A 15,954-nucleotide genomic window follows, 5' to 3' on the forward strand; every position below is an offset into this window, starting at 1 on the left:
AAGAACTCCTTTTACCTCCATGTCCTGTTGAAGACAAAGTAACCACCCCCCTTGAACCTTTCATGCAATCTGGGTTTTATGAAGTGACAACTTCACAAAAACGACAAATAAACACCTCAACAGAGTCTTCCACTGGGAATGTCGATTTAGAAAGTGGGGGCCTTATAGACACCCCGCCTATGCCCCCCTTTGAAGATCCAGGCTCGACAACCGCTTCGGGAATTTCGCGGACTACTAAGGAAGAAAGCAACATTGAGAGAGTAATACCTGCGACGGGACCTGGGCGGAGAAAGAAAAAGAAGAAGGTAAAGTTACAACAGAACCCATAATAATGTGCTTTGTTTCTTATAGTCAATTAAGTAAACTTTGCAAAGCGATGGACATATGGACAATTCTTCTGGTTGGGAGATAATCAGAACTGAGTCTCAGGTGTCTGGGTTTATTGAATAATGAAACCCTTAACAAAGGAAATGTGGACATTGTGGTGGATAGGAGAGTGTTGTTTATTAACGTAGAAATATTATAACCCTTTCAAGGGGTCTTATTGGGTCAGTAGACAAATGATTTGAATAATGATGAATTGGCATATAAAAGTAAAATGTAGAGGGTTTTTGAAAATGATTTGGGGGGAGAAAGTATTTGGTGGATAACGGTGAACTATGTCAAGGTATTAGGGAGAGTGATGATTTTGTGTGTGTTTAAAAGATGTGAATGTTTGAAAGAATTATATTTACTTGTATGTTTTGTTTGTTAAAAGATTAAATTGTACAGCCCAATCCGGGAAGGAGCGGAGAATAAGATAAAAGGTGGAAAGTACTAAGAAATATCTGAGTATTGTATGTAAAGCCAAAGTGTAAGTATGTTTGTGTCCTGATTGCCTTTGTGTTGTTTCTTTTTGTTCTTCTCCCTTTGTGTATTTGATGCTTGTTTACTTTAAGTGAATGGATGTAAATTTCTAAATCGAAACTCAACGCAATGTTTATCGCCCCAGTACTCAGGGCATGCTTCAGTGATCCTAAAGACAAGATTTGGCCATATTTCACAAGGTTTTGGGTGGGTAGGAGAGTGTTGAAGGCATGGGGCATGCGATGCCCTCTCAGTGTACCTTTCTCGGAACAACGTCCAGCTGTTTATGACGTGGTACTTCAATCGCTGAAACGTTTTTCGACTCAGATCACACCCCGGGAGATAACTCGAGCCAATCTAGAGATCTTATCTCCAATGGTCAGTATGTCTCCAATAGGGAAATTGCTTGAAAACCAAAGTAAAATAGCTTGGGACAATGTTAATAACAAGATACTATTAAACCCCCACAAAGACTTAGCGTGGCAAGCTGTACAAGAATATTTACCTACGAGAGCGTTTTTGAAAAAAAGGGAATGTACGAGGAGTGCACAGTGTCCAAGGAGGTGGTGTGGAGAAGATGAGACAATTAGACATTTGTTTTGGGAATGTCCCCTCGTGAAAAATGTATGGGGTTTATTAGGTCATTGGTTGAATGATTTGTGTAAAGACGAGTTGACGTATGAAAGTATAATGTATGGGTTCCTGAAAGTGAATTGGGGGAGGGGGGGAAAATGTTGGTGGATAATGGTGAACTGTGTCAAAGATGCATTATGGAAGGCGAGAAATATTTGTGTGTTTAAAAGATATGAAATACCGGAAAGAGTTGCGATCAATTGTACGGTTTGTTTGTTAAAAGATTACATTATAAGAGATCTATTTGGAGAGAGTGAAGAGAACAAGAGAAAGATATGGAAAGTGCCAAGAAAATATTTGAGTATCTGTATGTAGAACTAATGTGAAAGTTTTCTCTCTTTTTTTTTTCCTTTGTTTCTGTTTTTTTTTCCCCTTTGTGGGTTTCCCCATTTGGGCCTTTTTGTATCTTGATGGTTTATGTTATGAGTGAATTGATGTAATTTTGTTTTTGAACAATAAAATTCTTTGAAAATTGAAAATTGAAAAATTCATTCATCCAACGGAGATGGTTTGCCCCCCCATGATGACAACGACGACATCCAATGCTACTAAGAGCATGGCAGGTTCCAGACGGAACGCTGTACGTTTTGAGCTACAAGAGGTTTGTGAAATGGATCGATTGCAGTTTAGTAGCAACTGCAATCGATCCATTTCAGAAGGAACTTGGTTTTTCGCCAAACCAGTTGGACTATATTTTTGGTTTGCCTGGAAGAAGAACCTACGAGGTGATTTTTGCTACGACTACTTTGTATGAGTCTTGCATTAATACCTTCAATAGAAAGAAACAATCCAGTCCCCAGCTGGCTCATATCAAGATGACTCCATTATCAGGCAGAGAACCAAAAGCAGTGACTGTGATTATGCATTCAGAGTATGTGAGAGTTGAAGATATTAAGACATGGTTGTCCGTTAAATGTTCGGTGATAAGAGTATTGGATTTAAAGGACGAAGATGGGATTCGAACTGGAGCATATCGCTTCTATGTACACCTGAAAAGAGATGAGAACTCCGGAGAATTGACGCACCTGCCCCCAATTATCCAATTGGGGGCAATTAGAGGATATGTTTTTTTACTGGGGGCAACCCAAAACATGTCGTAAGTGTGGTTCTAATGACCACTTAGCCATGGAGTGCGTCAATGTGGTTTGTAGGAACTGTAAAAGTGGTGAAGACGTTATAAAAGATTGCCCTTACCCAAAAAACTGCAATTTATGTGGGAAAGAAGATCATACCTTCAGGTCATGTCCACAGTCTTATGCAAATACAGGGAGTGCAGAATTATTAGGCAAGTTGTATTTTTCAGGAATAATTTTATTATTGAACAACAACCATGTTCTCAATGAACCCAAAAAACTCATTAATATCAAAGCTGAATGTTTTTGGAAGTAGTTTTTAGTTTTAGCTATTTTAGGGGGATATCTGTGTGTGCAGGTGACTATTACTGTGCATAATTATTAGGCAACTTAACAAAAAACAAATATATACCCATTTCAATTATTTATTTTTACCAGTGAAACCAATATAACATCTCCACATTCACAAATATACATTTCTGACATTCAAAAACAAAACAAAAACAAATCAGCGACCAATATAGCCACCTTTCTTTGCAAGGACACTCAAAAGCCTGCCATCCATGGATTCTGTCAGTGTTTTGATCTGTTCACCATCAACATTGCGTGCAGCAGCAACCACAGCCTCCCAGACACTGTTCAGAGAGGTGTACTGTTTTCCCTCCTTGTAAATCTCACATTTGATGATGGACCACAGGTTCTCAGTGGGGTTCAGATCAGGTGAACAAGGAGGCCATGTCATTAGTTTTTCTTCTTTTATACCCTTTCTTGCCAGCCACGCTGTGGAGTACTTGGACGCGTGTGATGGAGCATTGTCCTGCATGAAAATCATGTTTTTCTTGAAGGATGCAGACTTCTTCCTGTACCACTGCTTGAAGAAGGTGTCTTCCAGAAACTGGCAGTAGGACTGGGAGTTGAGCTTGACTCCATCCTCAACCCGAAAAGGCCCCACAAGCTCATCTTTGATGATACCAGCCCAAACCAGTACTCCACCTCCACCTTGCTGGCGTCTGAGTCGGACTGGAGCTCTCTGCCCTTTACCAATCCAGCCACGGGCCCATCCATCTGGCCCATCAAGACTCACTCTCATTTCATCAGTCCATAAAACCTTAGAAAAATCAGTCTTGAGATATTTCTTGGCCCAGTCTTGACGTTTCAGCTTGTGTGTCTTGTTCAGTGGTGGTCGTCTTTCAGCCTTTCTTACCTTGGCCATGTCTCTGAGTATTGCACACCTTGTGCTTTTGGGCACTCCAGTGATGTTGCAGCTCTGAAATATGGCCAAACTGGTGGCAAGTGGCATCTTGGCAGCTGCACGCTTGACTTTTCTCAGTTCATGGGCAGTTATTTTGCGCCTTGGTTTTTCCACACGCTTCTTGCGACCCTGTTGACTATTTTGAATGAAACGCTTGATTGTTCGATGATCACGCTTCAGAAGCTTTGCAATTTTAAGACTGCTGCATCCCTCTGCAAGATATCTCACTATTTTTGACTTTTCTGAGCCTGTCAAGTCCTTCTTTTGACTCATTTTGCCAAAAGAAAGGAAGTTGCCTAATAATTATGCACACCTGATATAGGGTGTTGATGTCATTAGACCACACCCCTTCTCATTACAGAGATGCACATCACCTAATATGCTTAATTGGTAGTAGGCTTTCGAGCCTATACAGCTTGGAGTAAGACAACATGCATGAAGAGGATGATGTGGACAAAATACTCATTTGCCTAATAATTCTGCACTCCCTGTAGGGTGAAAAGGCCCCAAGTCCAGCAAACAGAAGAAATTCCAATGGTAACAGCAACTTCATCGCCAATGAAAGTGGATAAGGGTAACAACCAAGGTAACGAGCTTCAGCTGGAAGCCGTTGAGAACTCAACAAGGGCTAATCAGGACGGGGAACCAGCTGGGAAATCATTCCACCAAGCAGCTGTGTACAAGGAAACAATGATGGTGAAGGAGGAGGAGGTCACAGGATCTAAGAATAGCAGTGAACAGTCATTTGGAAATGTTAGTAAGGCCCTGGAAATTTCCACGGAGCATGTCTCACAATTAGAAAAGGAACCTAATAGAGTTGAAGTTATTCAGGAGGAGATGGCATCCTTCCTAGGAACCTCAGACCTTGCCCTTCCAACAACGTCGAAAGAGTGCAGAGACTTGCTGGATTTTATGTTCCCGGATTTTCCAACGGAGGAGACAAAACATACTATTAAGTTCGACGAGGATGTTTTCCCGTTACCAGCACTCGCCATGGAAGACAAGTTGCCCCCCCCTCCCCGAACTAGTATTACATCCTGGGCCCTATGAAGTGTCAGGTTCACTAAAGAAGCAAATAAATACGTCAACTGCATCTTCAGCTGGAGATGCTGACTTGGAACACCCGGGGCATGGTTGGTATCAAAAAAGAAGAAGGTAAAGGTCCAGCAGAACTAATAACAATAGTAATGTTTGCTGTTCTCTGGGGTGGTCTAGATTAAACTCTAGAGGTAAAATAAATACACTTCAGATAACTACTATAAATCCAAGAGGGTTGAATGATGTAGTTAAGTGTCAATCAGTTTTTAGCCTGGCTACATGAAACTGGTGGAGACATTTGTCTGCTTCAGGAGTGTGCATTACCCTACATCAGTGGTTCCCAAACTTTTTTGCAAGGCCCCCCTTTGTTTTACAAGAAAACAAAGGGGCACAAACACATCCTCCAACCACACACACCCATATTTTGTTTTCAAACTCCATTGCGGTTTATTTCACACCTCCAACATTTAGTAAACAATTAACCAAGTACAAGTAAACTGCAATAAATACAGGTAGTAATAAAATACACTACTAACTCTTTTACACTACGTCCACACCTACATGTGTATTTTTGAAAACGCAGCTGTTTCTATGCATTTGTGCCTTTGGTACGCACGTAAACGGCGTTTCGAATCACCGATTTCTTTTAAAAAACCTCCTTTTTTGCGTTGACGTGTGGACGAGGAATACGGAGTTTGTCACGCAACATCAAATGTATGTGCCTGTTTTCACGTCACGCTGTGCGCCACGTTATTGTTTAAACGAGATGAATTGCAGAATGGCAGATAGTCAGATTAACAGTATTTTGTCTCTATCTTCAGGTTTAACAAGCTTACATATACACACGGAGTTACTGTCCCTCTATTTAGAAAGGCAGAGGCATCATGGTGTAATTATTTGACATGTAGTTTTTTTTTTGCTGTGTAATAATATTTAACATTGCTATCAATACATTTTTCAAAAAATGCCTCTCTGTGCAAAATAGGTTTAAAAACATAAACAACTGTGGGAGTCCCAAATTCCCAAAACAAATGTCTAACCGTCTCGTCACCTCCACATCTCATTCATGGGCACTGCGCACTCCTCGTGCAAAGGTTCTCGTGGGTAGACGTTCAAGGACCGCTTGCCACGCTAAATCTTTATGAGTAGGCCTATTTAACAATATCTTGTTATTTTGCAAAGGTTTTCAGGAAGTTTTCCTACTGGAGTCATTCTGTCTTGGAAATAATATTTCCTCTAATTTGGCCCGAGTTATAGCCTGGGGTGTGATCTGGGTTGAAAAACGCTTCGGTGATTTGATAACTACGTCATAAACAGCGGGGTATTGTTCAGAGAAAGGTGTGCTAAGGGAGCATCGCATGCCCCATCCCTTCAACACTCTGACCAATCCAAAATCTTGTGAAATGATATGACCAAATCAATTCTTTAGAGTTATTAAAGCACGCCCTGAGGACTGGTGCAATAAACATCACATTAAACTTAGATGCAACTTCTAGGAGGCCCCCCCCCTTTTTTTTTTTTTTTTACCGGTCTATACATAATTTCTCTCTTCAATCTTTCATGTTGCCCCCCCCCCAAAGGAAGTGAAACATGGCTTTCCTCAGCGAGGCCAATATTTTATGAGGAATCGGCAGCGTGGTTGCCAGGAACGCTAAAGACGCGATTACGTCGGCTTTTAACACCAAGACCTTACCTACAAAGGAAAGCTCTCTGTCTTTCCATCCCAACAGCTTCCCTTGTATTTTGGGTAATTTTAAGTTCCAATTCTTAGTTTCCATGTCCTTTCCTATTTCCACCCCTAAGATTTTTATCGTTTCAAATTTTTCAGTCAATCCCCAACTTTCCTTAATCTCCCGCCAATTAAAATACATAACCTCACTCTTACCTTTATTAATTTTCATCCCAGAAGCTGCCGTGAAGGCTTCACAAACCTTCAGACTTTTGTCTATCGACGTATTATCTGTGAGCACCAAAGTTATGTCATCCATATACATGGTAAACTTTACTTCATTCCCCCCACTACCCGGGGGGGGTTAACCCTTTAATTGACTCGTTCGGTCTTAAGGCGCATGCTAGTGGCTCCATCACCAGTATAAACAAAATAGGGAACAAAGGACATCCCTGTCGTACTCCAGACTTTACTGCGACCGTAGCGGTGAGTGTTCCATTTACGACAATCACACTACTACAACTATTGTATAACACCTGGATCCATCTCCTAAACCCCTCCCCAAAACCTAAATTTTTAAGGACTTTCATCAAAAAGGTATGATTAATGTTGTCAAAGGCTTTTTCCAGATCTATTCCTAAAACACAAAGGGGAATGTTCCGCTCTTGACTGTAAAGGTAACTATCCCTTATAACAGCCAAGCTGTCTCTCATCTTACGTCCTAATATCCCACATGTTTGCTCCACTCCAATTAGCTTAGGTATAACTGATTGCAACCAGAAAAATAAAGCTTTAGTAGATATTAAAATTTTAACTAAAGCTTTATTTTTCTCACCCCTGGACTATTCCATTACGTAGGTAAGACAAACATTTCCCTACTCAAACCTATACTGCTATTCTTTACTAGCAATAAAAACTTTAAGGTGTAGTCAACACATATCACAACACTAAATCCATTTTGCTATAAACACACTCTAAAATCAACTTTATTAAATGACAAGGATTCTCCCCCTTTTTCACCTTGTCTCTTCCTGTGACCTCAGACTAACTAGGAAAGTATAAATACAGGAAATGATGCTGCATTTCCTCCTTTCGATCCTTGAACACAGGTAGGTAAGGTGAGTTCAAACTAGACAAATTAACGGTTGGAATAAATAACATGTTAAATTAACAAACAGAATTGATTTACATCAAAATGTTACATTATATAGTCTGTAAAAGTGCAAAACATAAACAAACCTGCGATAGTACATGTTTGCCTACTACAGAGTACATATGAGATATGGTTAAATCAAAACAAGAATGTTAACTAAGAATATCAAGCTTTTAACTCTGGACAAAAGGTGTTCTCACCCACTTTCTCACAAATACACACAAAGATTTGGCATGGGAAATTGTTTTAGAATGTTTACCCACAAGAGCATTCCTAAAAAGAAGGGACTGTACAAGAAGTGCTCAATCCCCCAGGGGAAAGTGCAGAGAGGAGGAGACATTCAGACATTTGTTTTGGGAATCTTTATTTGCTCAAAATGTGTGGTTTTTATTGTTTGTTTGTTTTTTGTTTTTTGTTTTTTGTTTTTTTGGGGGGGATGAGTGATCTGTAAAAATGCAAATTAACGTATGAAAGAATAGCATATGAATTTTTGAAAGCAAACTGGGGGAGGAGTGAATGTTATTGCTGGATGATGGTGAATTTTGTTAAAGATGCACTTTGGAAGGCAAGGGATATTTATGTCTTTAAAAAATATGAAATACCAGAAAGATTTGTGATTAAAGGTGTTGTTTATTTGTTAAAAGATTATATTATAAAAAAAAAAAAACAAAAGCACTTTGCTAAAAGGAGAATAAGATAAGTGTGGAAAGTTCCAGGAAAATACCAGAGTATTTGTACACAGTGGAATCATTAAGGAGAAAGCAGACTTTTCTTTCCTTTCATTTTTGTGATTTTAATTTATTTTTTTACTTGTTTTGTTATTTTGTAAATATTGAAAAACACTATGTAAGCCTTGGTAGTATGTTTTTAGATTCCTTCCTCTTTGTTTGAATGTGATGTGGGGTGCCTTGCTCTACCGCCTGGGCTCAGGCGGTAGAGCAGGTCATCTACTGATCGGAAGGTTGGTGGTTCGATTCCTGGCTTCCCCTAGTTTGCATGCCAAATATCCTTGGGCAAGATACTAACCCCAAATTGCTCTCCAATGCATCCATGTGAATGTGTGTGTGAATGTTAGTTAGAAAGCAAGAATGTGCTGGAGTGAATGGGTGAATGCACAAGTTGTGTAAAGCGCTTTGAGTGCTCAGAAGAGTAGAAAAGCGGTATATAAGAACCAGTCCATTTACCATTTGATGTAATTTGAAATGAACAAATAAAAAATTGAAAATTGGGTCACCCATGGTGAGGCTCAGTCTGACCACAGGTTTTTTTTTTTTTTTGTCAGTATGGAGTGCCCAACAGTCTAACAGTTCTGTGGAAGCAGCCAGTGAAGTCTGGTGATGGTAAAGGTTGCGAGGGTTTTTACAAGTGTTTGTTGTAGTGGCACAGGCGGAAGAGTTGGCTGAGGCCGGAGACTTGCATCACATACCTTAAAGACTTCAAGCTGTAAGCTAATGATAGTTATATAAGAGCAGATGCATGCTGGTGCAGTTTTACATCCAATGGATGCATGATCTGATTAGTTGACTAATCGCAAAAATAATCAGTGACTAGTCGACTATCAAAATAATCGTTTGTGGGAAATTGTGCCTGTGTATGAATGGAAATTTATACACAATTACACACATCATGTTTTTAAGTAGTGTCTGAGGCAGTAGAGTATGAGCTTTAGTACTGAACTTATATTCATAAACAATAACTGTAGACAAGTTAAATAATTCTTTAAATGCTTTAAATATCAAAAGAATGATTGTATCATCAGTACTTCTACCATCATTATATGCAAATAGCAGGAATGCACTCAAAAATGTTCATTATTACTGAACAATCATTCGCAAAGGAATAACTGAACCCTATTTATTTATTTTATTTATTTAAACTCTGGTCATAGCATTTGAATTAGTTAGTAATCGACTCTGTGTTAAATCACGTTTTGCTATTAGTAACAGATTTTTACTCTCATGAACATTATCTCCACAATCAAACATTTATAGAAATTTTATGAAGAACATAGTATCATCAAGCCTTAAAGAATCTGATGGTGAATAGAAAATGACTCAAGTCACACACATGTTGTATAAATTCCTTCCTCTTCTTCTTGCCCTCCTCTTGCCAGTACCACTTGTATGAAATCACATTTATATAAGTATCATATAAGATACAAGATGCCCATTTGATGGGCATTCCAGAAAGTTGATTCTGTTCATCTGGACGTAGCGTTTTAGGTTATGGGTTATTGACTCAGTTTTTGCGTTTGTTTTGAACTTGTGATTAATTTCCTTGGAATTAAGAGATAATTTATGTACTTCCTGAGTATTTTACTTTCTAGTGCCTCTGAGTTTGTTATTTATAGTTCTTGATTTCTTGTTTTGTTATTGTTGGAGGAAATCTCCCAAATAGAAGGCTGCCAAAGTAAAACAGAGACACAGTGAGACAATATAATCAATCACATGTACATGGGGTGAGCGTCTCAAGAGACAGTCACACCAGTACTCTTCTTTATTGCAGTTTATATAGGCATGTAGGTTACACAGCAGACGGAGGCAGTCTCCGCCTGTTCTCAGAATATAGATTGCTTAACTGACAAATGCATATCTTACTAAACATTCTGTCCGTACTATACTAAACGTCTGCTTAAGTGGAACTTTCCGTTGCTCTTTGCACAGGAACTTGTCTTCACAGGCATTTGATAAGCATAGGCAAGGCTTCATGTTTATCAGAGTGAATCGTCATTCAGAGTTTACACAATCACAAGCAAAGCATATTTGAATAATAAACAAAATCTTTTCACATTTCCCTCCTGTTGTTTAACTTTCACACTAGTTAAAACACCATTGGTTTATTATCTGTGCATGATTTCTTGCAGCGCATTTTTAATCAGCACGTCATACATTGGTGTATCACAGTATTTCAGTGTCAGGGGGATTATCATCATCTTCGTACATGGGCAGTGTCAGGTATGCCTGCACATGGACTGCAACAACTTTATTAATCATTGATTGTGCACATGGCAAAATACAAGAAGTAAAACAACAGAGTAGGAGTAGAAGAACTCCTACAAAAACCAGTCCTTTTATTAAAAGAGATTTCCAGGAACCACTCAACAGCCAGGTAAGCCAATCTTCAGTGTTCGTGACATAGTCCTGTTGCTGAGCGTCCCTGAGTTGTTTCAGCGTGCGTAAGGCGTTGGTCATGTTGGAAGAGTGAACATTATCTGGAATGTATGTACAGCATGTGTTGTTAAAGAGTATACAGAGTCCTCCTTTTTCAGCCAGAATCATGTCCAGTGCAACTCGATGTTGCATCACAGTTATGCGCAGGGCATCAATCTCTTCATTTTGTTGATTGTTGATTTTGCACGAGGCATTCAGGAACAGTCCAAAGCGGTAGTCCAAAGTTTCAATTCTTAACATGTTCTTTCCGGCGCCCACCCATGGAAACAGTGAGTGGAGGACCTTTTGTCCGGTGGTCCAAAGCTTAAATTCCTCTGGCACATCACTGCCATAGATGGGGTCATGTGGTTGTAGTGTGGAGACGTCTCGTCGTCGTCTTGTAGTCTGAGAGTCATTTACAGCTGACATCCTGAAGGTGTGGTCTGAAATGAAGATTGGGGCACAGGTGCCCGTCCATCCGGGTGGTAGTATGAAGTAGGCACGTTGTCCACACAGCCAGGCCATTCCCTGCACCCAGTAGGTGCCGTTGCTGGGCGCAGACGTGTTTACAGGTGCGCCCTCTCCGTTGGCTGCGGTTTGGTTACAGTTGGTGGTGTTGCCTAGGGGTCTGTTACCGTTGTCTTGTCGGTAGCACATGGAGTGGTTCTTCCCTGGGGTTTGGTCCAAGAACACTGGGAAGTGAATGGACGTGTTCCGATTCGTCACGTTGAAGTTGATCCAGAAGAGTTGGTCACACGTTCCGTTGTCAAGTCCAGCGTTTTTGACGGTGGTTACCTCGTGTCGGGGTGGTCCCTGAAAGATACTAAGAAGGTTAAGCGCATAGATGACAGAGCTTGTCTCATCAATGATGATTTTCTTATGTTGATAGCCAATGCCCGCGAAGCTGGCAGCGCACTTGGCTTGTGTTTTATTCATGTAGTTTCCATAAAAAGTGGGATGTGTTGAAGTGCATGGCATGTGGGAGCAGACGTAACATGCAGTGTTATTAGGCTCTCCCTTAGTTCTGTCATGTACGTAGCGGTACCATGCGTTATTCATCCATGGGTGGATGTGGTCTTGTGTCATGTCACGGAGGTGTGAATTGTCATGCGTCCATCTCGTCCGTAGATGGTGCTGTTCGTCTTCTGTACCATCCTCTAGAAACATGAGGAGTCCTGCTGAGAGTAGGAGGACAGCCACGAGGACAACAGGAGTCTTCATGGCGACCAAACACACCTAGGTCCTCAGGTGAGTAGACTACTGGCAAGAAGCAGAGGGCGAGATATACCCGATCAGCCCTCCCTTCACCAGTCAGATCACCTGAGGGTAGGGGTGCCGGCGCCTAGGAGTCTGGGCTGTCACTCACTTTCTTGCAGTGGCTTTGGTGAATCCAAGATGGTCTCTCTGCTATCTTACAGGCAGTTGGTGTGGTGATAAGCACTTGGTATGGGCCTTCCCAGCGGGGCGAGCTCCAATTCTTTCTATGGAGAACTCGAATCAGGACCCAATCACCTGGCTTCAACCTGCAAGATACTGGAGAAGATTCGGAAGGCAGTTTATTGTTTAAAACAATATCTTTGTTTTCCAGCAGTTTTGACATCCATTCTGCTAGTGTAGTTTCTCTGATTGATTTATCTAAAGGTTCACTTGTGATTGGCAGTGGAAATGGTCTGCCATGAATGATTTCAAAAGGTGTAAGTTTTTGTGAACCTTGTGTTAATCTCATCCACATTTTTACTAGGCCTATGCACTCTGGCCACGGCCTTCCTGTTTCTTCCATACATTTTCTAAGCCTCTGTTTTATTGTGCCGTTTGTCCTTTCTACTAGGCCGGCACTTTGAGGATGATAAGCACAGTGATATTTGATGCTGAATCCTAGTGCTTCAGAGACTTTGCTGATTACCTCATTGACAAAGTGTGTCCCATTATCTGATCTTATCAGAGTGGGGATGCCATATGTTGGAATAAAATGGTTACATAAGCATTTTGCTACTGAAATGGCATCTGCTTTCTTTACTGGATAGATTTCTGGCCATTTTGAGAATACGTCTATGATCACTAGAGCGTATTTTGAGCCTTGGCATTCATTTAGTTCAATAAAATCCATGTGGATTGAGGGAGGTGTGGGAAAATGACCTCTCTTTGGTCTAAGATTCCCTTGTACATTGTGTTTTTGACAAATCATGCATGTTCTGACAAATTCTTTTGCTGAAGTTTCGAAATTTAGAGTGTAAAAGTGTTTTGGAGATTATATCTCCTATCCCTCCTGTTGACGCATGGAGAGTAACTCCATGTGTCACTAAGGCTGCTGTTTTGTGTAGAGATTTTGGAAGTATTGGTTTTCCTTCACAAATCATCAAGTCATCTCTTAGTTTCGCTCCGCATTTCAGCCATTTCTTTTGCTCAGCTGTGGGAGCTGCTCTTTGTTCATCCTTTGTCAGTAAAATTGTTTCCCTTTGTAATTTCATAGTCATTCTTCTGATGTGCTGCACACTTGCAAATTGCTAAATGTCGCATCACATGAGGAGTTTCCTCCCATGTAAATTACCTGTGTTGCATCAATCAAGGAGAAAGCATCTCACAATTATTGTATTACCAACTAAATTTATTGTCTGGTCACTGCTTGGTCATACCAGACTCTCTCTGTGTCTTTATTTTCCTTCTCTGTTTTCACAAACGTTTCCTGCAAGCTGGAGAGTTAAATGTCAGTAGTGGGTAAATTCAGCAGTTGATAACAAAACTATTAAGTTTTTCCTGTTTTAACACCAATGTGAGATATAGAGGCGCACATATAGTGTGTGCTCTAGTGTAAGCTGCTCTTCATTGCATGTATGTGTGTTAGTACGCTTGCATGCAGGGCCTCTGGCCTGTCTCACCCAAAAGGGCATTTTCTTAACAGTTGCCTTTCACTCGCGTGTGTTAAGAAAGGCAAATGTGCTTGTAGCAGTTGTGAGATTATTATGCTGTCATATATTACATTATACCTGTAATCAAAATGAGTGAATCATGATACTGCTGTAGGCCACATCATACTTCTTGTGTAATCAGTATGTAGTTTTAGTTTGCATCATACTTCTGAGTTAAAAGAATGTGAAAATCATTAGATTTATTAGATAGGTTTGTATTATCCTATACTGCTGATTTACTGTGAGTGAGTTACACTGTTTCATGACATTTCATACTGCCGAGTTATGAAGAGAATATTGTATTCAGAGAGTAGGGGCCTCTCTCTTTTTTTTCTTTCTTTGTGATAGTAAAGAGAACAGAGCACATGCCACGGGAGCGTCACCCCCACCTTTGGTGGAAGCAGAAAAACAGGGAGCCAAGGTCATAACTCAGGCTCACTAAGAGTCAGAAAGAATGTGAATACTTAGTTTTGTGGCTGTGGTGCATTTTGTATAGCTTCTTTTCTTTGTTTAGTAGCTTTCTGCCTTCACCTGAGGGTGTGCCCTAAGCATGTGACTTCAGGTCTCCATAATTGGAGTTTATTTAAAGATAAATAAGATGATTTCATATATTGCTCGCAGATCATGCACTAGACGATATGTTGCAGTATTAGCCTGCTTCAACACTTAAACAAAACATCACTCTTTGTTTTATTATTATTATTATTATTATTATCCTGTCTCAAAACAGAAATGAAATTGTAGTTGTTCTTGGCTGAGAAACACAAACCTCTCCTTTTTTTTTTTTCTTTCAAAACAAGAACCTAAGTTTAATCTCTCAGCCTTGTCACATAAAACAAAACAGATAACCCAGCTCTCAGCTGGCTCTGGACTTATCATCATCAAGGACACATGGTGAGAGCTACTTCAGAAGTTACAGTACTCATCACTCAAGCAACATTTCAAAAAAACAAAAACAAAACTAAGCACACTGCACAGAGAACAACAACAAGACATAACTGAAGATGTTGTTCTTGTTTGTTCTCCTTGAATTTTAGAATAAAGTTATTACATCTGCATTAGTAAATCATGTGCCTAATCATTATGTGCCACTGTGATCCACAAGTATGATCACAGATTTATTCATTTTTCAAACCAACAAAACAAAAAACAAAGACAAAAAAACAAATTGTCGATGGCATGAAGGCTTTACACACATGAGTCAGGACACAAAAAGAAAAAAGAAAAAGCTGCTGCCAGAAACAAAGCAGAAGTGTGAGGAAAAAACTGAGCTCACAGACAGCTGCATGTGTGACCTTTAATATGCAGCTTCTGCTCTAAAAAACAAATAAAAATGTGTAACTTGCTCATCAGCTTGGTAGTGTCCACATATTTAATTCATTTTATTCAGCTTCTCAATCTTGTAGCTTTAGCTGTTGTATACAGGGTTTGGCTTATTAGTTGTTAGTATAGGTTTGCTCTTCATCTTAACAAAGTCTCATCTAAGATGACAGGTTTACAAGCAGGTCAAGTGTCTCTATGCACCTGATTAGTGTAGTTATTTCCTTATTTTCTTCATCTCCTATATCATTGTACTGAGTTTGAGCAAACCTTAAGCTTGAATCAGACTACTTTTAACAATCTTCCACCTCGCATCATAACTGACTGAGGTGCCTTTTCCTATTAATAGTATGTCATTATTAATGTTATCATTGTATTGTTTTTCCTTTTTTATAACAGCAATAGTATATTACAATACACTACTTTACTACTAATATACAATAGTATATTATTTATATTTATTATGTATCCATCACGGGTCTGTGTGAACCTGCAGCTTCACACCTTCCCAAGCTGGAGACATTTTCCTTGGCTGAACAATGACACAGCCTTAATACACCTTATGCATCTCTCTTTTTTATTTGATATATTTTGTGTGAATTATCTGGTTTCACGCATCCTATTCATTCAGCTTGGTTGTCTTCCCAATTTTGTTTCATTGCTTTAATTTAAGTTAACCTTAATTTAACCTTTTGTTTATTCCACTTTCCATGCTTTAAAATATTACAACTCTTGTGTATGCTTTGATTTCTTTTTAGCTTCCTTTTCAGTATTTATTTCTGCTTGGAGGGTTTCTTATAATTTAGTTAATGCATTTTCCCTCCCACGTGGGACATTTAGTTTTCTTTGGATTTCTCCATCTATATGCACTAATTTGTCCGGCGCCTAGACATTTCTTTTCTAGCCACTGCTCGT

Source organism: Oreochromis niloticus, linkage group LG18, assembly GCF_001858045.2.
Source record: "Oreochromis niloticus isolate F11D_XX linkage group LG18, O_niloticus_UMD_NMBU, whole genome shotgun sequence".
NCBI classification, from domain to species: domain Eukaryota; kingdom Metazoa; phylum Chordata; class Actinopteri; order Cichliformes; family Cichlidae; genus Oreochromis; species Oreochromis niloticus.